The 27,239-nt window shown below is 34.9% G+C and overlaps 1 protein-coding gene across 2 annotated transcripts in view; it reads right to left on the bottom strand.

Annotated features, from left to right (window-relative positions):
- LOC149786379 (uncharacterized) overlaps positions 1 to 26,520 on the bottom strand; it is a 31,537-nt gene extending 5,017 nt beyond the window's left edge. The window contains exon 1 of one of the 2 annotated variants that reach the window (XM_089976797.1): positions 26,264 to 26,520. The gene's annotated coding sequence lies outside the window, so the exon portion shown is untranslated. Of the gene's footprint in view, positions 1 to 8,615; positions 8,964 to 26,263 lie in introns of those variants that run through there. The other variant, XM_089976798.1, reaches the window with a different exon arrangement.
- Between the last annotated feature and the right edge of the window lie 719 nt (positions 26,521 to 27,239).

The raw sequence follows: 27,239 nt of genomic DNA, 5'->3' as shown, positions 1-27,239 counted from the left end.
ATAATACAACCGGTTAACTTTATTATTTCGCGAAGCTATTACAAATATACGTATGTGGGGGTAGTGTCTGAATGGCAAACAAAAATCCATGGGGGATGGGGGAGGCGGAGCTTCTGTAATATGTTATCTTTTACTTAAAAAAGTAAAACTTTATGTTGCACCAAATGTTCCATGAACATCCGATCATGTCACCTTGTTCACTGTTGGAGATCATCGATGTTTCATTGTTTCTTGAAAATTTATCACATGTTCCCTTTATTTCTCAAAGCCTAATGAAGGCCCTACCTTACACTGATACATGAACCGTTTTCCTGTCCTACACCCTCTTACTTCTTGTAATCTAGCAAAAATATCGCCATATCGTCGCAGGATCTCACACATATTTTAGGAACTGTCTTCTTTACAATATATTCTTTTGTACAACCATACTACACACTCCATATCATAGCATATCATAACATATGGTACCGTATCATCTGTTATCGTATGGCATCATCATACCGTGTATATAATATCATATCATAATTCATCTCATTGTAGAGACTTCTTATCAGACCTATGAAGAATTCTACCTTTTCCTACAGACGGAAACATGAGCATACGTATACGAAAGAACCGATGAAACCTATCCCTTTAATCCCTGTATAAAAACGTGAATTCATACTTTTATAACTTTCTTGGCGTTGATTTGGAGCTTTGACGAGACAGCTTAGTACGCCATTCTCTATATTATTTAGCTATTACAATCGCAGAGATAGTAAATGGTGTAAAACCTAGAGTAAGAATTAGTGCGAGTATCACACCAAGCTCTCACGTTCATGATTTTGTACAAGAAGTAGTTCTTTGTTCACATATAATGTAATAATTTAGATGTTCTTGCAGATGTTTTGGGACCACGGGGACATGAACGTTTCGCAACTACATAATAATGTAAATTTATTACATGGAAATTCTGTGTACGTTTCAAGTACCATTCGCATGAAGGAGGCCTCTACCTACTGCCTTATCCCGATTCTGTCCACATTTTAGTTAACTGGGATTTGCTTCTCTGGACTTAGAAAGATGTTGGTAAAATCTCTCCCATTGGTTAGTGAGTGTGGATGACATCATTATATTAATAATATTTCTAAATTCTAAGTTAATATTACCAGTTACGCATTCTCTGTCTTCGTCACTAGGCCTCAACGGCTTGAAAAATTGTTGTTTTTTTTAACACGATATCAAATAATGACTTTTCATGCTTTTTGTCGTTTTCCTCACCAAATCTGCGTCGTAGATGTTCCGTGGTAATTCCTAAGTCAAATAATGTGTCAAGAATCTCCGTATACATATTTTAAAATAATATATTTTTCAGCATCTTGCGTTTTGTAAATAAGTATTTCTTTGCGATCATAAGCAAGCTGTCTATTGTAAGCTATTACTCATGACGTTTTAATAATCAACAGACGTGTACATTCGGTGTCAATTACGGCAATTTCAATTTGCTCCCCAGGTGAACCCCTGGCGTGCAAAAGGATCAAAGGTGATTTTTTTTCCTTCAAATTAAAGTACATATTATAGAATTTCATTTTTCATGTACATCAAAGAAATCTTCGACCTTAACTCAATTATTAAGAAAATATTTTTTCACTAGTGTGAGTTTAACCTTCAATAAGGATTTTGATGAGGTAACTGACTAGACCACCAAACAAATCATAACAAGTAAATGAAAAAACTCATATTTTAAATTAAGACTCTGGTGAAGAAAAAAAAAACATGTGCGTACACCCTCCATATATTGAGTCAAAGTAAACCGAATTATTTTTCAATGGTCATTCATGGTTGCGTTTAATGTTAAACACACATAGTCTTGATATAATAATTTTTGGACTCTTAAATACTGCTAGCAGTTCCATCATTATTATTATTTGAGTAGTTTTTACATTGACGATTATGAATTTGGCTGGCTCTTATATAAGAACAAGCAATATACAGTTTCGTCTATATATAGTCTATTTTCCCTTTGAGCATTAATACGTCCTTATAGAGAAGTCAGCCCGCTATTCTGGGAGTCATCACCGAGCCTACATTAAGTATGCAGTATGCAGATATTGGAGCGGTCTGCTAGCACATCACAGCAACTTTGTTGTTGTTGTATGGTTTAACGCCATTTTTCAGCACACGATAGGCTATACATGGCGGCCAGTATTAATGGTGGAGGAAGAACCCAGAAAACCCCGGAAAGAACAACCGACCCACGAGAAGCTACTGGCAAGCTTTCTCACATATCCACATTAGCCGAATCCGAGACTCGAACCCATCACAGCTGCAGTGATAACTAGAAACTATACTCATGTGCATAGGTTGGGTCTGGAATACATTTCATATAATATTGTGCATGCGAGCTAATAATGTATTATTACATTGCCATTCTTTACGTAAGTATTCGCGTGTATCTTCACTTATGTATTCACGTATGTCTTCTCGTATGTATTCAAGTATGACTTTGCGTATGTACTTGTGCATATAATCACTTATATATTCGAACATGTACTTGTGTCCGTTTGCATTTGGGGCTACACTCATATCCAAAGATCGTTCAAAAATCGTGCATGTTTCACATTTCCAATAACAGTGCCCACGCGAACGTTGAGGTAAGTCATAAGAGTTGTCAGTGTATGTACTCACGCCGTGCCCATGACGTACTTGTTACATCGGCGAACGTGGACAGTGATTAGTAGACTTTGTGGTCCTTGTTGTCCGTGTACCGTATTGTATGATATTAGCAGTTTTATTGGTCACTAATCTAGGTCGAAGTTCTCTACCCCCCCCCCCACGACTTTCCTCTTGCACAGGTGCATGTCGGTAACTTTCACGTCTGAGAAGAAAGTCATGCTGGGAGTGGGTAGAAGGCTTAAGTCTAAATCAGTACATGTGTGTGTGTGTGTGTTATTTGGATTTTTAATGTAGCTTTAACAATTTTTCAGTCATATCGCTACGATGTCTGCTGTGTGACAGTTTATAGTGATGTCTAGCACTGGGGCATCATGCCGCAGACATGTCGCATGATGTCCCATACAGTCACATTATCCTGACACCGGGCCGACCAGTAAATATGTACAAATCTGCTATTGTCATACTACTAAAGGAGAACAATTACAACATTAAAACATATACATGTGTTTTGTTCTGATCGTTTTGTTGATTTTGATTTAAATATATTGAAGACATAGGTTAGTATGTGCTGATTAAGCTTATCGCAATGTGCATGTAATATGCGTTGAACTGATTTTAAAAGAAAACTGGAAAATAAACATTAAGGAAATGTTATTATATTTCTTTACTACATGGTATAATTTTGCTGCTTTCGATCCAATGTGCCGCAAACTATCATCATGAGACAGAAGCATGGTCTTTTCCGTTTCTTTTTACAAACGGGATTGCCACTGACAATGTATAATAAAAGGTCGTCTCAAAGTCAGTAGATACCGTCTGTTCTCGCTTTTTAAGTCGAATTCAATTGCAAGCAATATATATATTCTGATATGCTTTAGCATAATACGCATGCAGATGTTGTCTGTTCTACTGATTACTCCTATCAAATTGAATATGCCCAGATCTACGAGAGCATTATGCGACGGTAGATGTCTAGATCCTTGCAGTTTCTGGTTGGATCCCCCCCCCCCACTTACATGCGAGTATGCGATGCATTTGGATAGGTGGCTTACAACTTGCTAAAAAAAAACTTTTAGAAGAGATTTTAAAAAAAATCATACGTTAAACATTGCCTGAAGAGAAAAAAAAGATTAGTTTTGATTTCAACAACAGATGTAAGCTTGGATGCACAAATATGGGAAAGCCACACAAATCGTTAACAAAATGGGTGATTAGTAACATTTACGAATATACAAAGACAAACAAAATTCTCTTGTATAAAAAATTCTGAATAATTAATGTATTTGAAAAGGTCATTAGCTTAGTATATATATATATATATATATATATATATATATATATATATATATATATATATATATATATATATATATATATATATATATCCACATAGAATCAAGAAATAGTACTTCTTTTTATTTGGAGAACTGTCTGTTATATTCATAATTCATGTTATACGTTATCTCTGATAAATCATTTAGAACACAGGGTATATTTGGAAAGATAATTCATTTACCCATATAGCGCAAAACGTATTATTTTTCTTTGGAGAAACGTGTGTTATAAACGGAGTAGACAAAACAGACCCATATTTGGTGTATATACTAACGCTTGAGTCATCAGCTTGTCTCAGTTTAAAGCAGCCTGGTTAAATGATAGTCTGACACCTTGAACAATTTCATTATATGACATGTACAAATACAAATTGTTTTAACTTAATTATATTTCATGCCATTTTGTGAAATTGTCATTGTGAACAAAGAAATACACTCTAATGAAAACACAATTTTCAAAAGAAACGTTTTGGGCTGGAGATATTTTGATTCGTTAATTAGTAGATGTGCTTATATCGGATTTGTCAGTTTGTTGACTTTTTCCTCATATTTTGTAAAAATATGGGTCCGATTGATATATGCTAGGGATGAAATTGGTGATAAAAATGAAGGAAAGTCAAACTAGTTACAGCAACAGTTGGGGTAGGTGGGTGGGGAGTAAAGGGATGAGGGGATCATTGTCTGTGAAGTGGAATTCTGCACAACTGCTTGGCCATGGAATATTGTACTCACTACTAGTTCAGACATGCAAAAATCTGTATCAGTCATGCGCTTTTTACTTAAAAAAAGAAGATAAATACAATTAAATTCACTGATATAATTAAAATGGTATGTTTTATGAACCAACGTTTTCAAATTATTTAATTCGCCTCTCTCTCTCTCTCTGTCTGTCTGTCTGTCTCTCTCTTGCATAGGGTCCTTAAAACTTCCTTTCCATGTTCTAATAAAAATGGTATTCGTATAATTTCTTACATGTTTTGTTATGAAATCCGGTTATCCCTCTAGTGTTGCAATATAGACATAATGTGCACCCTTTGACCTAGTTACAATGAAATCACTTGACTCGTCAAACCAGACACACTAAGTGGACTCTTATCTTCACGCAAACGTGACAAAGAAAGGTCCTCTTGATCCTTTCTTCTTTCCACTGACATTTTATCCCCTTTGTCCCAAATTTACGGTGATAAAGTTTTCAAGTGTTTGTCTAAGCATCGTGTTCATTGGTGGCTTCAGTAAGACATTAGACTCTGTTAGCGCAATTATTTATTTATTTATTTTTATTTATTTATTTATTTATTTACTTATTTCTTTGTTTATTTATTATTTTTGGTCAGTTGTATAGTAAGTTCTAAAAAATTAAGATTTGTGCTTTGGACTGGAAAGGTGTCGGCCTAGACGTTATTCTTCAAGTGAATGAAAACAAAGACAGCACCCCACCCCTTCCCATAAAGTGACTTGGCGGCCACTTACACTTGCACATGTCAACTCCTAGAGTTAAACTCCGAATAACAGCGGTACAAAACGAGTGTACTAATTTATGGACAACGCAGTTTCTTTGTTCTGATATTTTATTTTTCATCATTTCGTCAAAGTAATGTATTAATATCAGTGTAATATATTACTATGAATGTAATGTATTAATATCAGTGTAATATATTACTATGAATGTAATGTATTAATATCAGTGTAATATATTGTAATAAATCTGGAGTATGCACATTTGGTTATAGCGCCCCGTTTTAAGGAATTCTTAGATTTGTGTGATTACTTGTGTGATTATTTGAATTCGGCGCAATGGAAATATCCCTAGCCCGAAATAATTAGCCAATTACTAGAGCAAACTTCATGGAGGAAGTGTTAGTGAGTGTCCATGATGCCATGGTTCATTAGTAGTGAATTCCGGCCAAAACCGAATGAATGTCCTTGACGTAAGATGGTCCATATTAAAATCTAGTGGTGTACATTGGTGGTGTGACTGCAAGGGGAGTATTTCCGGTATGAAACCGGTAAATTACACAAAGGAATAAACAAGAAGGGACTCGTCAGATACCGTTTATGTCGCCATGGTGCAAATGTGGTGCAGTTATATTGGCGAAATGTTCCTGGAAAGCATACATTGACTGGCCTAAGGTGGCGGATTTAAAATAGTTCCCAGTGTTAGGGGATACTCGTATATTTTCTAAGGCGTGAACGGCTGGCCGTAAGGAAACCTGATGGAGATAAACCATGCATATGTGCGGTTGATAGATATTTGGCAGGTTGTTTTATCTGTGGTCTTGCATTAATTAGAGTAAACTTTAGGTATAGAATGTACACGTCAGGCGTTCTAATTTACAAATGAATTTGTATGGCTGTCTTTGGAAAGTTGGGGTAAACTTATGACTTCTAGCGGGAATCGCGCCAGGGTTTGACAACCGCTTGGTCAAGTAAGGACCCTTGGCTTGTAACAATATTAATATCAGTGTAATGTATAAATATCAGTGTCATACTTCTTTCAGGATGTGGATGAAAATTGTGTCCCACGACCATAATCACCCATAATGTGTTGTTTGAGATCTCTGGACAATTGAAAATTATTACGAGTCCCATGAATATTTTTTCCATATACAGGCAGGGGCATAGTTTACAACACATTCCAGAGGAGTATGTATTTGCGTTTAAGTGCACGTCATCACAATACTGACTATATGGCACCAAATTAAAGGTTAGGGTTTAAAAATATAAATATAAAAGAACTGCAAATAAAGTTTAGGAAAATGAACCCTTCCAAATAAATGTATACAAACAGAACTTCAAAAACAAAAAAATAAAAAAAATAAAAATGTTAAAATTACGTAAAAGCTATATAAAATGATAAAGTGACAAGGCTTAAAATCCGTATAAAAAACGTAATGTGGTTCTAAATATTTCATTAATCGTCAACGTTCGTATATAGAAATTCGCATTTTCTAAACGCAAAACTGCTGCTTCTTACTGCTGCTGTTACTACTACTACTGCCACCACACACACCACCATTGCTACTTCTATATCCCAAAAAGAGACGGCGGGATAATCAAAACTCATATGAACACATTAAGAAAGATTTCCTTCCATTCTAAACGATCTGGAAACTGGCTAACATATATTTTGTTTTGTGTATGTGCGTGATTTTTAATGTAAAGAAATGGTGTAGTGTGCAAAAAACAACGAAATTTAATAGCCCTATCTGAAGAAAATGAAAAGAAATTAAAATCTGAATTTGCAACTGATTCTTATTTTATTTTATTTTTGCTTTGATTTTTGTTTGTTTGTTGTTTGGGGGCTATTTTTAGCAATTGAGATACACCATAATTGTGCTCTGTTTTAGCTGTAAATTTGCTATCAGGGTCAGGACCGATGTGCAATATCAATATCACCGGTCAATAAAACAGACAACAAACAAACAAACAAACAATTAAAAAAAAGCAAGAAACAACATCAAGAAATGAAGAAAGAAAACAGCAACAAATATACAAATCGGTTTTATGAATCTTTTTTTTGCACAGTAAAAAATTTAAGTCTTGTAGCTTTCTTGGCAAGCTTCAAATTGCAAAATCTTGGTCGAATCTTTAAATCACCGGATTTGGGAGAGTACCAAATACAAGTGTGATTCACACCCTGGGGTAGTAGGATGGGAAGAGGTAGTGGAATGGGAAAGCTGTCGATTGGTTGCTTAAGAAGTGTGTGTGTGTGTGTGTGTGTGTGTGTGTGTGTGATTTGGATTTTTAACGTACCTTTAACAATGTTTCAGTCATATCGCTACGATGTCTGCAGTGTGTCAGCTTATAGTGATGTCTAGCACTGCCGCAGACATGTCTCATGATGTCCCACCCAGTCACATTATCCTGAAACCAGGCCGACCAGTCCTAACACTAACCTTTTAGTGCTGAGCGCCAAGCGAGGCAGCTGTAAGCACCACTTTTTGTAAGTCTTTGGTATCCGAGGCGGACGCTCTAACCACTAGGCCACCGGAGCGGTCTGCTTAAGAGGTACGAAGATGATGATGAGGTTTATCATCCTGGTTACGTTTGGGACAAAAATATACATTATTTGTTTTTTCTCCTCAACCCCCAAATCCTCAACCCTAACCATTGGAAGCCTCCAACCCGTTATTATTGGCTTTATTTGTGTTCCAACATGAATGAAAATAGTCCGTGACTCCCGATGCATAGTTTATGCCCAACCAAATTAAGAAGTTTATACCATTTATTTAAAGCGATAGAATGATCAGCTAAATTTATGAAATGTTTATTAAAAAGATCAACAAAAAGTAAATAAACAGATAAGCAGAGATGAACTTTATGAAAAGAGTCTAAATTTAAAAAAGGAAATAGAGTGGGATTCTATAAAAGAGATGATATTTCATAACAAAATAGAGTGAGATTCAATGAAAGACGTGATATTTCATAACAAACTGAAACTGCATATAACTCTAAATCTAGAATGAAAACAGTGCAGGAAAAACGCTGGTATTATTGCATAGAACAAAATAAACATTATTCTGCTGCTGCTACTACTACTACTATAAAGTTTTGTCCCGTAATGGTCTATTTTTAAATGCATATTTGCCAATTCACGTGAACAAAACAATGCAAAATATTTCTTACCTGTGGACAAAGTTACTGATGTATGCTGCCATGTAATACAATTCATTTTAACGTTTAAAGTCATCCGATCTTAACAGCCATCCGGTATGACTTTCAAATATCTTCCTTACAGGAATACCCAAGCTTGCGATTATCTAAAAACTTATCGCGTCCTCGTAGACTTCTTCAAATGTTATCATTTGTCGTTTTCAAGCCCTCATTGTCTTGAATTGTATCTGATACGACTTGTAACGTTTTCTCAAGACGTTTCTTCGTATGATATTCTCTTACACAAGTTACACATTATATATTCACAGTACTGGTAGCAAACCTTCATCTAAAAATTCGTCTGCCTTAGGTACCGAGACATACCCATACTCCTAAACCTCAAATTGTAACACATCTAAATACATGCATGCTTATATATTAATCTCAGTTAAGGGTATAAGCTTTGATTTAATCCTAGACAATAGGTCAGTATAATAGTGGTTGGGCCGCGATACAATGAACACCTTTTAAAACAAATCCTAACCGTTTAGAATGTAGTCAAGCAGAAAATAAAGCAACATGTCAAATAATAGCACGTTCACAATAGCAGCATAAACTGAGAAACATATTGTAAAAAAATTCAATAATGCATTGACTGCATGATAATACACACGGTTTATTATATTAAAGGTGTTATCTATGAAATATACCCAGTGGTAAATCTGTCGTCCTTATATTTATCTTCGTCATCATGATGATAATGATTATCTTCTTCCTCAATATCATCATCGTTGTTGTCATCATGATCATCATCATCAGCAGTATTGTCGTTGAAGTCATCATCGGAGTCGTTATCATTATCATCGTCGTCCTAGTCGTCATTTTCTGTTTCATTTATCTTCATTATTTTTCTTCTTTCTTAGTATCATCATTGTCGTCGTCTATTTGTCATTAACGTCATGTTACCTTCAGCCCTTTCACGGTCACCACCATCAACGGCCCCATAGCCACAATTAAAGCTGCTTTTTAAAAAAAAATATAAAAAGCCAACGTAAAAGAAGGCAGATTCATATGTATTCAGGATAAATTAGATAACAGACTGTTACAACCTTTCACTAATCGTATTTTATTTCAATATAGGTTGCAACAACGTACACTTGAAATGCACTGACACTGATAAGGACGGATAACCTTTTGGTTTCGTAATCCCTTTTAACATTAGGTGTCTTTCTTTCACCTAGGAAAATTGAAGAGAAATGGGAGGCCTGTCTACATTTGCACTTAACACGAGATGCTAGAGGTGTCCTAAAAACTTTATCCATAATTTTACCAGACGGAAAATCTGGCAGGTGAATACAAGTGGATTACAGATACCTTTATCCCATTCTGTTTATTTCTGTAAACGCACTAATTTCCAAACTATTTGACAAAAAAGCTTGAAGGTTTGGGGTAACAGATGTTATAATTCTTCTCAGGGCACTCTTTTTTTTTCTTTCAAAACAAACAGCAAACTCGTTTCTGTGTTGCTTTCGTCACTAATTTGTTTTAGAGCGGTAAGGATGAGTACTGAGGTCATTAACTCCCAAAAAATAAAGTAATATCGAGTTTTGCTTGATTGATGCTGGGATGACGTCACTAACAATTATTGCGCTCCTACGTTACATGCCCTAATTATACCCATCCTCTGCACATAATGTATTTCTAACTTTCTTGTCTATTTAATTCTTTTTGGTGAAAAGTATTTGGTGAGGAAGCAGTCTGATAAATCTCTTGAGAGTAGAAAAAGTAGGCAATTATATTCACAAAAGAAAAATAGTTACCGTTATCAAAGCAAATGACTATACAGATAACACGTGGCTTTTATGTTGTGGGTGCAGAATAATATTGAGAAAGTCTACTGTATAAAACAAAATAATCACATTCCACATGCCCCCTTTCCATCTGTGTGGAGCAGCATCAAGTGCGACCAAACAAAAGGGATTAAGTATATATCACCTAAACGATTTATATCAGATTTGTACAAATGGCCAGGCCTAAAAATATTACGAGAGCGAAACGAGGTTTCGATGAAGAGAATATGTAAATGATAGATGCAGAGAGGGTTAACAGACCACTTGCTTTAAAGTCCATTTATGAACATAAAACCTCATACGGAAAAGAAAAAAGAAAACGAAAAAGAAATTTGAGGCCAATAACGTCAAACCAAACCCTTTAACTTACCGAGAGATTCTCTCATTGTGTTACTTTATCTTTGTCGTTCGTGTGTTTCAAAATTTGTGTTTACCTGTCGGGACATTTATTTGTGGTCGCACCCTGAAATCATTATTATATCAATTATGGAACCTTACACTAGCAGATTAGCTAGAGAAATATTAGAAGCAATTAGAAGATATCTTCCTGTTCGTAATATAGTCAAAGAAATACTGCAGGAACTACAAGAATCACAAGCTGAATATGCAGAAGGTACAGAACAATTAGTTAAACCTGTTACAAGGGCTACTGAAAAATGTTGATGAAGTTACTGAAGGTCTTCTTCCGAGAGTAAGACAAACTGCTGAGCAAACTGAAAAGATAGCAAGAAGAACCAAACAGCCAAAAACGATTTTAAGAGATCTTCCAGCTGGAATAGCTGCTGCTCAACCTCTACCTGCTCATCAACATGAATAAGAACTTGAAGGTGCTGTTGGAATAAACCACTTAGAAAGAAAGAAATGAAAGAAAAAGTTAAATTGCTTAATAGATTTACCCCAAGAACTACTGATCCAGTAGAGGGATATAAAAATAAATTATGTAGCGCACTTTCCGCTGCGAGTTATCATCAAAGTAATCAATATTTAAAACCTAAATCTGCTCGTAATCCAGTGGCAAAAGAGGTTTGGTACAAGTGGATATATCGATTAAATAAAGGAGGTAATAAAGTCAGAGATGATGATCTTAATTATTTTGCATACAAAGATAGAATAGATAAATATTTTTCAAATATGCAAGTATATGCTAAATCTAAAAGACAAAAAGAACCTGAAGATCAATCTTCTCAGCAACAATTAGATAAACTTTGAGGTAAATTTAAAATTAATGGTTTACAAGCTATTGAACGTGCGAATCATGGTCAACTAATATATATGAAATTATGATAAAATGGGAAAATATGTAAGAAAAAAGATGCTAAATCTCGGACAGAAGATGATTGGATTAAAATATATATCTTATTAAATCTAATAAAAGTTATATTATTGATGATGCCGATTTTTTAACATTTAAGAATGATGGGATGCAACAAGAAGAACCACAATCTCCTTCCCCTCAACCAGAATCTCCTTCTCATCAACCACAATCTCCTCGTTGACAACTTCCTCAAATTCCTCAAGAAGGACAATATAGAAAACAACATCAAGAAAGAGAACAGCAAATTATTAAATTTTAAAGTAGATTGACACGTGGGGGTTTAAATAAATTTAAGTTTTATCTCTGGTAATAAATTAACAGATATTGCAGCAAAATTGTATAATATTGTTGGTCGAGTACAAGATCCGGTAAGACTGGTTCTCTCAATATGTCTAATAATAAAATTACTGGTCTTGGAGAACCAAAATCATACAATGACGCTGTAACGAAAAAATAAATCTTTCCAATATGAACCCGTTAGTTTGAGTTAATAATAAAATTACCACATTTAGAACTGATTGTACTACTCAGGTAAACACATTTGTGGGTTTTCGTAAAAGAATAAATGGTACTGTTGATGATTTTTTGGAAAACCACCCAACATCGATACTAAACTCCCTGACATAAAAAAATTACAGTGTAGTATATACAGTAGTGCCTGGACAAGCATTACGGTCGCCACTTAATAAATCCATTAAACATTGCGCTGAGGTTATTGTTATATACATGCTCTCAGTATTTGTCGTTCTTACATTTACAATATCTACCACAATTTCACGGCGTTATCCTGGAGTTATGTTATTGATGTTAGAGCAAAACGACGCGGAAACATTTACTGTTGAACCCGAAGAAAACAAAACTCGGATTGACTTATTATTGGCGTCTTGAATTAATCGCCAAATTGCCACCTAATTAAAAAATAATGGACATTCTGATCAACGTTCAATGTGCAGCGCGACATTACAGATATAATCAAACACGTGAATGGCAAACAAAATTTAAAAATATCGTTGACGAATATACAGTAAAAGTAAAAGATTTCGCAGACGTGTAGTTGTTGTTGACATAATTGTGTATTCGGCGTTTGATGTTATTGCTGGAACCGGTGTATTATTATCAATAATAACACTATCGCCAGTGATGTCACCAGAAGTTGTAACAATTTGTGTTTCAGCTGCAACAGTTGATGGTCTTCTTAATATCATCGCAAAAATATGCGCGTGTGCAAATACAAACTTATATGATTATATAATAAAATTAAATACGGTGACATTAACATACTCCAAAGTATCCTCGTTATTATCATCAAGCCTTAGTGTTGGAAAAAATATGAGATTTTGAGTTCACGGAGACGATTAAAGTCTACAAGGAAGCAATGAGTGTGATAGAATCCGCGCTTGATTTAGAAAATCGTGATTTAAATAATGTCAACTCCGAACGAATTACTACAACAGATTGTAGTTAATACAACTCCGTCAAAAACAACGCTGATATCAGTGGGCTCAACTAATCCAGAATTTAGTGTTAACTTTCCTACTGGAATTCCAGCGAAAGGAATAGAGCTAGCACAATTACGAGTATATTTCAGCTGGCCAAATATTTACCAGCAAATAATTCGCTTGTATTTTCGTATTAAAAAAAGATCAAGGAACTCCTGATTGGCAAGTTGTCGAAATATCAACAGGTAAAACTTAAATTAAAACTATCAAAGCTGAATTCCTACACAGAAGCAAATCAATATTTGGCAAAATAATCAAAAATAGCTATCACCGTTCACGAACCAACTTTATCAGCTGAGATAGAAACATATTCGCAAGATTATGTTGTATATATTTATCGATCGTCAATCCGGTCTGTTTTAGCTTGGTCTGAAAAACCGCCAGATTATAAAAATTGACCAGAACCAAATTTAAATGAATTCCTCACAAATGAAAATAAAAATTATAACAACTCCAAAATATCGAAAAGAAGAATCTCCATTACATACTAATCTTCAATGTTTATATTTTGCTAGTATACTACTTTCCCTTTCACTTTCATTGGTAACTTTGTGACTGTTATCTGACATAAACTTTTCAGCTGCCTCATGCGCTTGTTATAAATTTTTTTCGTTTCGTATTCCTCTGCTAATTATGATCTCATTTTCTTAATCACTCTTGAGACAGACACAAATCTTTTAACTTCCGTATCTTTCACAGGAGCCAAAGATTGGAACATAGGCTGTTGGATCAGCTTTATCAATCTACACTCCGCTGGAGATGTATATCTATCTTCAAATTTACGTGTTTGTAATAATTTAAAATCACAAATAATTTATTCTACGTCAAGCTGAATTTTTATGCCGCCTTTATTAATTTTTGAATCCCAAAATTAATATTAACATTTTCGTAACACACACAGAACCGCTCTCTCTTTCTCTCAGTCAGTCTGTAATTGCATTCTGGAGTGAACAGAGGTAAGTGAAATATTTTGTTAAACTGTGTTGTGTTAATCATCACGCAGATGGTTTTGTATAATTAGTTTACGATAACACAACAAATAAAAGCTTAATTACCGCTCCGGTGGTCTAGTGGTTAGAGCGTCCGCCTCGGATGCGGGATGTCGTGGGTTCGATCCCCGGCCGAGTCATACCAAAGACTTACAAAAATGGTACTAACAGCTGCTTCGCTTGGCGCTCAGCATTAAGAGTAGTGTTAGGACCGGTCGGCCCGGTGTCAGGATAATGTGACTGGGTGGGACATCATGCTACATGTCTGCGGCATGATGCCCCAGTGCTAGACATCACTATAAAACTGCCACATTGCAGACATCGTAGCGATATAACTGGAAAATTGTTAAAGCTACGTTAAAAATCCAAATCATATCACATCACATAAAAGCTTAATTAGTTGGATAAATATTACGCAGCAATAAGGGGTGTAACTGCTTAATTATTCTAACGGAGAGAGCTTATATTGGCAGAGTTATCTTTTTCATCTGTTTGTATATAACACAATGCTGAGATAATGAAATGTTAAAAAAATATTACGCAGTAAGCAGCGGTTAAATGCTTAATTATTGACAAAGTTATCGCTCTTCAGTTTATATATAACACAATCGGCATATACTGAAATATATTTTTTTGTTTATATTTCTTCGAAAACGCCGATCTGGTAATATTATCTTTGACATATTGTACCGAACGAGGGTGAATATCAAAATATTTAGCAGCTTTATTTATAGATCGAAATGTTATTTCTTTACCAGTCTCTGTATTTATGGACTTAACGGTCGTACGAAATTTTTAAAATTTTCCAGTACCACCGTATGCAGAATTCCGACTCTGTGTTACCACCTGTAAATTGCTTAAATCATTTTTTTGTGGATCTGAATCAATATGATTGATCACAAAACCGTCTTCGATCAATCCGTTAAAACATTCGTAAGCACACCTGTGACTTCTTCTCTCAACAGAAAGTCCAAGATAACCATTGTTATTAACAAACCCGATTGGGTTTTTTAGACGACAGTGCACGTTGATACCATCTCGAGATGCCTCGTAATTCTTGATGATAGGATGTTTCACAAATTCTTTTTGCTCCATTTATATTATAATATCATTTGTCTAACGATTATTTTGAAAATCTAGCCACATAATCTTCTGCATTTCTTATAACTTTGACATTATTATCAATGTCATTGTTTATTATTATATCTCTGTATTTGTACCACCCCATTGCACACACAACTGCGTTTTACTTCTAACCCCACCATCACATTTCAAACACGTTGTAGGTCCTAAACTCCCTTTCCGTACACTTTGTAAGTTAAGTCCACAGAATATATAATTATAATATGGAAAAGTTATTATTAGAGAATAAGATTAATCATGAATATTGATTCGATATTGATAGAAGTATCCCTGAACCACGAAGACGAGTTCTGGTTGATCTGAAGGAAACTCTGATCAAAAGTATTCTATTTCTTATAGATGGCGCAACTCATGTGTGGTCAACATTCAAAATCATACGCAATACAGATGGTGTCGATGCTACAATGAACGACCAACGAGCGGCGCCGATTATTAATTATCTCGACAATTAAAGATATTTTTTTCAGAGTAATGTTTATAAAGGAAGTAGAAGATACTTGGATTATCAGTGACAAACGTGACCCTGTCCTTCATAATGAAACATGTTTCAAGGTATTAAGTAAAAATTCCAAACCAGGAATGTTGACTGGTATTGACAAACCGTATTATAAAAGAGCGTATCCTGTAACCACGGTTATTCATGGAATTTGTCCGATAAATGATAAACCCAGCATTTATGATCTAAAACCAATGAAAATTTCGAAAATAAATTGTGTAGCCGAACGAGTAACGGAACATTTTACAAACCGGATACGTGGAAATAAACTATCGAATCAGCGACGTGAAAAAATAAACAAATGAGCTGAATCAGTCAAGGATAAAGGGGCTACAATAAACGATGTTGCTGAATTAGGAAAGAAATTAAAATTCCCAATAACACTAATAACAATAACAGGGGAGATTTTGCACGAATCAAGTATAAATCGAAAGGAGCTTTGATTGAAACTATTGATCATAATGCGCATGCGTGGACTAGTGCAGTAACACTAGTTCCATAATATCGAATTGTTATATTCTACCAAGGAGGTATATTTGATTTTATTAATGAAATAAATAAGAATGATCCTATATCCGTGTGGCTGTTTCAAAGTTCAGATAATGGACACTATGATCAGTTTGTAGGCCGTAATGGAGATGGTTATCGTACAGAATCTCTCCCCGACGAAATGAAAGATATTGCGTTTTAATATACCCACGACGATGCTGAACAATTACTGAGTATTTGTTTTACGATTCCGTCAGTTGCTGCTAGAGAGAAAAATTCGTGGAAACCATCACGATTGGATTTTATTGAAGAAATACAACGCAGTTGTGTCGAATGCGGAAACGGTGGATTATAGAATACTAAATTCGATTATAGGGATGATTGTTCGGTTGATATGGTTGCATGTTATCCGGGAAGTTTTCTTGGAATGGGAGAGTGTTCAAAGTATTTTGAGCGATTTGGACATCCATCACACGAGATGACCAGAGTATCGATACATGGACCATCACCAGAGTTTGATTTGACTGGATTCGCTTGTATCAAGTCATTTGTTATGTCTGGTTTGGCAAATATTTGTCAGAAAAAATGTGGGCACCAACAGTATTATTACGGTATATGCTCGATGTAAAAATGCTATTATTGTTAACAGTAAGTGAAGCAATTATATCGTATCATCCACTGAAAGAAGTAGGTTACCACAACAAATGAAATATTCTGATTATGAACATCCTGATTCGCAAAAGATCTTGGCAGAACAATAATCGGTAAATTCACTCAAGGAGGATCATATGATTATAAACAACATTGTACAAGATTGATTATAGATGATGCTGAACTAGATTTTATATACTGATGCTGAGTCACCGCAGTTTACTCATTTATGATCTTCAATGGTCGCGACCGTTTCGATAAATCTATTATCGATGATAACTAGAACTTCTGAGTTTGCTGTCAGAGTTGCTACGGATTCGTTTTATATCAATAAAAACTGTACAGGACTGCTAGAACAACTACATATCGGCACTCATGGATCACAGGGGGAATGAAGAATAAAACAAGAAAATAAACTTAATTATTCTGAATCCGCCGACGTTGAAATTAGGAACTTTTTTATTATTTTAAAAATCAATAATTAAAATTGTCATCAGCAACATCTAAATATGATCCTGTAGCTAGACATAAAACAGTTTATCTCAATTGGTCTATACGTTCTGGTAAAAAAAAAAACTCGTGTGATCGAATTATTCTTGAACAGTTGTTCAGAAATAGTTGTATTAACACCTACACACAGACAGGCAAGAGAAATGAAAGAAAGAAATATTAAATCATGCACTGCTCACAATTTTTTTTTCGATGGAAAGGAGATAAATGTACTCCTGAACGAATGGGGGAGAAATATATTCCAAGGATTATTGTTTGTGATGAATAATGCACTGTTTCATTAGTAACATTAAAGAGAACTCTTGATAGGTTATTTACTGAAAATACAGCTGTAAAAATGTGTGGCGATCATGGTCAACCACTGCCTTTTGTTGGATTGTCGCCACATAAATGGCTGAAGAATTTTTTAGATTATTACAAAGAAATAACTGATGATCATAGCGCACTTGATCCAGAACTAAGAGAGTTTCAGAAATTAATCAGACTACAACCAGATAAAGTCAGTGTGAAATAATGCGTGAAAAAATTTCAGAAACTCCTATGAATAATTTTTGGAATTTATGGAGACCAAATGATTTGATAGTGGCAAGTAGAAAGATAGTTCGTGATACACTTCAACAACAATTATTTATGTTACATAAAGATTTTTTAAAAAAATCTACCCGTACCATTATGACATCGACATGCAGATACGTGACTACAACATGTCGACGTTGATATACCAGGATTGTCAGAGAAACAAAATCTTGTATTAAATGATATTGTATTAGTTCCTGTCAGTGTTTTTGAGAGCGCGTTAACTATGGACAAAGCTCCATGGACGCTAGGATAAGCAATGACAATTCATTCATCACAAGGATTAACCATCTCTAATGATCATATCCAATGGTTGAATTTAGCTTATCTCACAGTGTCTCGAGTCAGAAGAATATCTCAGATGCGGAGGGTTATTATAGACTTTACAGAAAATAATAATATAGTAAGAAAAAGTAAGATATAAACAGTGTGACAAAACAAAAAAATAAAAATAAGCGCGACTTTGATCTCCATGCTCAATTTGTCATGACATTAAAACAACAGAATAATCATTGTGCGAGTTGTAACACAGTAATGTTGTGGCAGTATTCAAATAATAATCCAAGACAATTTACTGTAGACAGAATTAATAGTAATCTTGGTCATGCACGAGAAAATGTGATGCTGACATGTCTTGAATGTAATCGACGTCGAGGTGCTAGTTTTCATACGTGAATGCGGTGGTCATTGTGTGTCTTCAGGAATTACTTGTAATTGCTCGCGTACAAATCCACGTTTAGAAGCAGTTGAATCTACCCGTAGATCTTAACACGCTTGAAAGTGTATGTGTCGTAATACTCCAAATAGGACCAGTCGCTCTTTTATTACCGCCTTCTAATTCACCGGGTTCATATAAATATCTTATAGTCACATTACCTAATACTGGTTGTTTTAAAAATTCATGTTGTTGAATTGGTATGTATTTTTTTGCGTTTGTAATCGCATTATTATGTTTCGTGGCAGCTGTTCGAGTAATTTCATTATTAATGCACGTGGTAATCTTGCAACCTATTCGCGAGATCTCATATCTTTCTGAATTATTTCCTTCGCATATTGATATCCAAATAACCGCCCAGCAAGTGTTCAATTAAATCGTTCAACACTTTCCTCATCGGGATGAATTGCAGTATATCCTCGTCTGATTTTGACGTTATGTTTTTTTCATCAAAGATGATACTACACAAAGATATTCTTTGCCATGATCAACCTGCAGTAGCTGTGGCCATCTCAAGGGTCCTCGCTGATAAATTCGTTCAAAAGCAGATACAACTTCAGCTGCTGTTTTAGTTGATAACGGCTCCGCCTCTTTATATCTACTTGCAACGTCAACGACAGTTAACATGCATTTATATGCACGTGATTGAGGTCCACCAATTTTAATAGTATTGTGTGGTAAAATAAAATATCTGCTTGATTTACTTCATTAGGAGTGCTGACATCAAAATGTGCATACGGAATATTTTTAGGTGCTGGTAGTTAAATTTTCCATTTTGCCTGTCGTGCTAACCAATTTTCAGCAACATAACGTGTAACATTTGCTGCATCAGCGAGTTTACTAATTGCTACTCTACCTTTGCAATATCCTCGTGGGCTATAATAAATTGATTATATTATTTCAATAATCGTCTGATTAATTACCAGCCCCTAGCACTAATTTACCATTCATCGCAGATTTTATCAACCAATTAGCTAATGATTCTCTAAAAGATTTATTTTTGTGTGGAATTTAACGAGTGAATCAACTTCACATATGCAATATGTCGTTGTTGTAAATCTGGATTTTTATCAGGTACATTATGAACTTGGCATACTTGATCAATTGCATTTATTGGATACTCTACAGGCCTTGGCTGATCTCGCTCGTCAAGTCGGATATCAAGTCGAGTTCCATGTCCACAATAATTATATCCTGGAAGATGTTTTTCTCCTGGGTATTTAGCCCATGGAGTTCCTGATAATTTTCCTAATGAAGTAGCGATATCACCTCCAATTTTATTATTAGAAATAAATTTATATTTTTTGAGCCACATTTCACACACTTGCCTGTAAGTGCACGCCTTTAATTTTTTGTTATTATTGTTGTTAATACACTTGTGGGAGTGGGTGTTCTACATCGAACAAAATATAAATCCATATTATTTATTATATTTGTATAACATGGATGTCCTTTATTTGTCAGCGACACGAACGAAAGAGCCGGTAAAGCATCACCCAGCGCTACCAAACTCTATCAGAGCAATTACCATAGGTCCATCTGGGTCTGGTAAGACGCAATTATTACTTAATCTGATAATGAGATGGCTCAGATAGGATAAGTTATATTTAGTGGCTCCGTCAGTTGATGATCAGAGATGTTACGATGTACTTAAAGATTTTAATGAAAAAGAAAAATTGTTGGACGAGGACGGCAATGAAATTATTAATTTTATCACTGATATTGATGAAGTCCCATCTGCAGATGATCTCGATGGATTTATTAATAATCTCGTGGTGTACGATGATGTAATGCTGGGCAAAAATCAAATCCAGCTAGAATATTTTCTCGAGGCAGACATAAAAACAATGATGTGATTTATGTTACTCAGCGATATACACAAATACCTAAAGTGATCAGAGATACCTTTAATATTTTAGTTGTTTAGTTGTGTTTAATGAAGCTGATAAGCAGTCTACTCCACAAGGATTTATAACAATAAATTTATATGATCTTCGATCACGATATTGTAACGGTCTTGATAAAATATTTGGTTCAGAGATTGATATAATAATGATTTAAATACTCACACATTTATAGTAGCAGAGAGGGTGCGACCACATTATAAGTGTGCCGATAGGTAAACACAAATTTTTGAAAAACACGAACGACAAGGATAAAGTAACCCAATTAGAGAAACTCTCGGTAAGTTAGAGGCTTTGGTTTGACGTTATTGGCCTTATATTTTCTTTTTCGTTTTTTCGTATGAGGTTTTACGTTCATAAATGGACTTTAAAGCAAGTGGTCTGTTCACCCTCTCTGCTGTTAAGATTCAGAGAGAGAGAAAGAGCACAATTCCAAATTATTTGTTTAGAGAAAAATCTAAACCGAACATGAAGCATGCAAATATAAAGAAAGTTGAGAGAGAGAGAGAGAGAGAGAGAGAGAGAGAGAGCACAATCAAAATAACTTGTTTAGAGAGAAAACTAAACAGAAGACGAAGCATACACATGTAAAGCAGGTTTTGATCTGAAAGAGCGTAAAGAAAACAAAGGGCAGCATGTTTAATGAAATAGAAAATCATTAATGATTCATGTATATCGCATTGTCTAGAATGTACCGTGAAAAGTAATATTTATGATAATAAAGACTGATACACGATATTGATCTAACACGACAAACATCGGTACAGCGAAATTTCAGCCAATGTAGATATGTGAGAAAGCATGCCAGTAGCTTCTCGTGGGTCGGTGGTTCTTTCCGGGGTTTTCCCGGTTTCTTCCTCCACCATTAATACTGGCCGCCATATATGGCCTATCGTGTGCTGAAAAATGGCGTTAAACCCCACAACAACAACAACAACAACAGCGAAATTTTGGTCCATGGTTAAGCATATCTCTGCACGAACTTTGTTTCTTGTGAGGCTCTTATCGACAAAATAATCCTAAGAGTTTGCATTTCTCATCGTTAGATCTCACTGGATAGTTTCGTATATTAACAACTTGTAATTTTAAAGGTAGAGGGTATGACTCTAATAAGTCTAATGTTTATTCAAGGAAACAGTAATTAAGTCTGCACTTTTGTTTTCATTTATTTTGAGTTAGTCTTGGAAATGGATTGGTTTCTTTGGTAACTACATTTGACAGACTCGCACTGGAGAGCAAATGTTTAAATTGGGCTTCACATAAACGACCAATATGGTTTTCGTGTTTCTGTAGCTCTGCTACAGACGCAAGTATCTCAAAATCAACATGGTTGAGGGGTAATGAGAAGCGTGCCAATTTGTTGTAATTACAGAATAATTCAATTAAGTATAAATGCAGTATAATTCAATTAAGTATAAATACAGTATAATTCAATCAAGTATAAATACAGTATAATTCAATTAGGTATAGGTCACTTCTTGTTTCTTTGAATCCCATTTTGTCAGATGAGAAATTCCAAATAGCCATTGACTGTCTGAAATTAACACTATCAAAGACGACTCCGGGACAGCGTTGGTTCAGTGTAACGGCTGTTAGTTATAAAATGAATTAAGTTGAATGCTTTAATAAAAATCTGACAAGCATGTTTCTGTTAAAGTCATTGATTAGTTTTTTCTTGTCTCTTTAATATTCTCATTTTTCTGTAATCTACACAGAAAGACTGTTCAGAGAGACCAAAATGCTTATATACATCTTGGAGATCTGTGTTACGTTAAACTAAAATATATCTTCTGTTATATTATGTGTTTTAATTAGTTACTCCTTGTCAATGAAGGGGAAACAATTAACAAATACATTAATTTTTCCAGACAGCTTAAGATCTGCAACTTAGTCTATTCTTGTACTGCAATGAAATTTGTAACGTTCTCATATCCTACAGTTATTTATGCTTTTAAAGGACCTTATAAAAAATGTGTGCGTGATCTGAGAACATTAACTAGTTGGAAATATTCAATGATTTTTAAAGCAATGTGCAAAAATAAAAAAAATAAAAAACCTTTCTATTTTCATTTCACACAAATTGAATGTTTTTCTTGTGTTAGAAGGCAAGATTATAAGCCGCTGTTGTAGATTACGATACACGCATCGCAGTTGAGGCTAATGTGGATGATTAAACCTGCAACACTTGTTGAAAGTATTGCATTATCGATAGAAATTCAATCGTTTTAACAACCAAGGCGGTACCCCAATGGTTAAAATATATAAATAAATAAATAAATAAATAAATAAATAAATAGTTTAAGATCAGTATATAAATGCCGGTTTACCTTTAAAAAAGATTGTTTTCTCAAAATATTGCTTGGAAGAAAAACATGTAACATGGCATATTAGATGATGTCGATGACCGTACACATTCTATATGAGAAGGAAACAACTTGATGGACAATGCCACTTCCCTTTCGCGGTACTCCATTCGTGTCTGAATCTTAGCATTGTGAACGGACACACACACACACGCACGCACGCACGCACACACACATGTAGAGTACCGTCGACAATTAAATGTATGCATGGATAAAAAGCTATGGAGTACAAAGCAATATGTAATGAGAATGTAATGATGATATGTTTCTCATAACCTTCTTCTCACCTTTTGCTATGAAAAGGAAATACTCGTAACTTAAGAAATGTCTTTGTCCATGGAGAGAGAGAGAGAGCGGGACAGACAGACAGACAGACAGACGGAGAGAGAGAGAGAGAGAGAGAGAGAGAGTAAACGTCTTCCGGCTAGAACACGAGAAAGTAACACACGAAAAGAAGAAGTGCAAATCAGATGAACAAAAGACACACGGATAAATTTGGGGCCCCGAGTGGCCGAGTGGTCTAAAGCGCTCTTCGTTACGGATCACTGCCATCTCACCTCTGTCTGCGGCGGTTCGAGTCTAAGATTCAGCCAATGTGGGCATGTGAGAAAGCCTGCCAGTAGCTTCTCGTGGGTCGGTGGTTCTTTCCGGGGTTTTCCGGGTTCTTCCTCCACCATTAATACTGGCCGCCATGTATAGCCTATCGTGCTGAAAAATGGCGTTAAACCCCACAACAACAACAACAACAACGGATAAATTTGTCTGGGACATCTCGATCTTGAGTAAAAAATATATATTATCCTTAGAAAACCGAAATTGAATCATGTGTACAGCCTTTTATTCCTGTTTCATTTCAGTTAGCCATAGTTAGGTAAACAGGACAAAGATCAAGAGTGATATAGATTAGAATATTGAAGTGATATAAAATATTGAAGTGATACAGAATATTGAAGTGATACAGAATATTGAAGTGATATAGAATATTTAAGTGATATAGAATATTGAAGTGATATAGAATATTGAAGTGATATAGAAAATTGAAGTGATATAGACTATTAAAGTGACGGTGATCAGTAAAGAAACTATAAAGCAGTATAGACTGAAAATATTGAATAAGTAATATATCATAGAACTGTAAGAAATCCAGTGTTAAAAGTGCAGCTAAAGGCGAGATAATCACACATTCATATTTTCTTTAGACTGTCGATTTCAGAACCGAGATTTATGCAATATTATTTTTCTGCAGATAGTCAACCTACGTCCATTTGGCAAATAATTCCGTCAAATAAGCAGTAGTGGGTGAAATTTAAAAAAAGACGAGGAATGACCAAACAGCATCATAATAGCTATAACAGTCGAATAATTTCCCTTTTTATGTAAAAAGTGGTATAGATTTTTTTTGTTTTCCATTTGATTATATACCACCATGGCAGAAACCAGAAATAACATCCTATTCACGCATTTCGATCAATGTTCGATCCATGTCACCTACAGAGGCCAAGGTTTGACCTTTTTGTCGTTGTTATTTATATATTAAGGGTACTTTACAATTTAAATTTAGTCATTTACTAGTGAAAGATGTGGATAAAATAAAGAATCAGAAAAACCCCACAACAAAAACAAAAATAAAACAAAATGCAAACGACTTCTCGCTTAAGAAACATCAATACACACTCTACCTCAAGATCATGTTTAGGTTGGTTCACATTTTAAAAATCAAAGCTAATAAAGAATTTGGGAATTTGTCTTTTCATTCTCTACCTTCAGTTTTCTATTTATTTTCATTCCTTTTTCTCTATCGTTCCTTACTCACTCATTCATTCAAACAATCAATCAATCTATCTATCTATCCCTCCCTCCTTTTCTCCCTCCCTCCATCTATCTATCTATCTATCTAGCTATCTAGCTACCTATCTATCTATCTATCTATCTATCTATCCATCTATCTATCTATCTATCCCTCCCTCCTTTTCTCCCTCCCTCCCTCCATCTATCTATCTATCTAGCTATCTAGCTACCTATCTATCTATCTATCTATCTATCTATCTATCCCTCCCTCCTTTTCTCCCTCCCTCCCTCCATCTATCTATCTATCTATCTATCTAGCTATCTAGCTACCTATCTATCTATCTATCTATCTATCTATCTATCTATCTATCTATCTATCTATCTTTTCTTATCTAGCTATTTATGAGAGCAAGACGAACGAGTGGTCTTTAAGATCGTTATATAAAGCAAGATGTTGATTACAAATCTATTAGAATTTGTAAAACGTCTGAATAGGACTGCTTTATGGTACATCCGTCCTGTCAGGTTCAGACTTATTGCTAAAATATGGCGGTTGAGAAGATAGTTGAGTTTTCTTGCACCTGACTGCACAGATCTGTAATTATCAATACTTTAATTTTTACTAAACTATATTCCCTTGGTTAACAAATGTAATTTATATTTCCACAACAGCGACGACCACAACAACATTAACAGAAACAGCAACAACAAATACAACATCAACAACAGATGTAAGAACAAAAGCAACAAAAACAACTACAATAATAATAATCATAATCATAAAAAAGTTAGTGAAAAGTTGTGTGTGTGTGTGTGCAGTTTTCAAATGTAGAAGATAACACTTCAGATAGAGCGTTTTTCATTGGTGATAACGTTCTCAATACTAAGTCAATTTCAGCGTATGACAGTACAAAGAACTGCAAAAATGTAATTAAAAGTTCCACTGTAGAAAACGAAATTTTAAAATACAAATGCTACTTTTAAATGTAGAGCAAATTGAAGCACGACCATGTACAGGGAGGTAAATTCGTATCACCGGAAGAATGATGCAGCACATATTTACACGAGTTGTGTCCACTGTGTGGCGCTTGTGAAGAAAATCATTTTAAAATGTTTTAATTGTCTACATTATTGCTCACATGTCACTATGACACCTATAGATTTATTCTCTTAAAAATGTTGCATTGTGTGTATTAATTAGCATTCGTTACTGTCTGGTAATAAAGGAGGAGAAAATCAAAATAATAAATTGTAATAATTGCTGTCAGTCGTTCTTTCAAAGTAGCGACTCAGTCTGTACGTTTTGTAGATCAATAAAAGTTGTAATACTATCATACTACAGAGTCGTGTTTTTAAAGGTAAGAAGACCTTGTAAGAAATATGTGTACTTTACCTTAGGACATTCGTTGGACGAAGTTGATCGAATTAATCACAACCACTAACACCGCAGTAATCGCTTACAACACGATGTCACAATCTACGACACCAGCATCATTTTTATCATTATTATTTTCATCCTTATCAACATCATCGTCGTTATCACCGTTGTCTTCCTCGTGATCAGTACAGAAGAAAATATAGAACTTTGTATGAGTCATAGTTATTTGCCGACAAAACGGCTATCTAACAGAAAAAAACGTATTATTTGCATTTCACACAAGCTGAATTGGACTGGGGGTTGTATGAAATTACCAAACAAATGGGATCTCTTTGAAGACCAGACCTGCAGCACCCGTTTGTAACACTGCATTCTTTCCAACAATAATTTGATCATTTCACCAATCAATTCAATACTGCGGTGAAAGTTTTGTTTGCTCAGTAAAGCATTTCCTGATCAGTAAAGATCAGAAGAAAAACATTTTTTAATACGACACTCTTTTTGATAATTTGATATCTACTTGTGAAATAAGCAGACTGATACGCAATTCCATTTCTCTTTCGCGATACCCCATGCGTATAGGATTCTAAGCATTTGGAATGAATACATACACGGAGAATACCATCAACTGTTAACTATTAGTTTTCACCATGAAGCTAGGGGGTCGAATGCGAAATCCGATTACGAGAGGTTTAAGTTTCACAGCAGACTAAATCGTAACCCGGAGCAATTATTTAATTGTTGCGGAATTGTCCATGCAATATCTTTTGTTGCCATTAACACTGATACACTGTACGAACACTGTAAGAGCCCGATATCAAAATATGGCTTGGAGTGTGTGTGTGTGTGTGTGTGTGTGTGTGTGTGTGTGTGTGATTTGGATTTTTAATGTAGCTTTAACAATTTTTCAGTCATATCACTACGATGTCCTCAGTGTGGCAGTTTATAGTGATGTCTATCACTGAGGCATCTTGCCGCAGACATGTAACAT

Source organism: Sinohyriopsis cumingii, chromosome 12, assembly GCF_028554795.1.
Source record: "Sinohyriopsis cumingii isolate HCF-2022 chromosome 12, ASM2855479v2, whole genome shotgun sequence".
NCBI lineage: Eukaryota > Metazoa > Mollusca > Bivalvia > Unionida > Unionidae > Sinohyriopsis > Sinohyriopsis cumingii.
The sequence above is the reverse complement of the archived record's forward strand: the minus strand, read 5'-3'. Positions and strand labels throughout refer to the sequence as shown.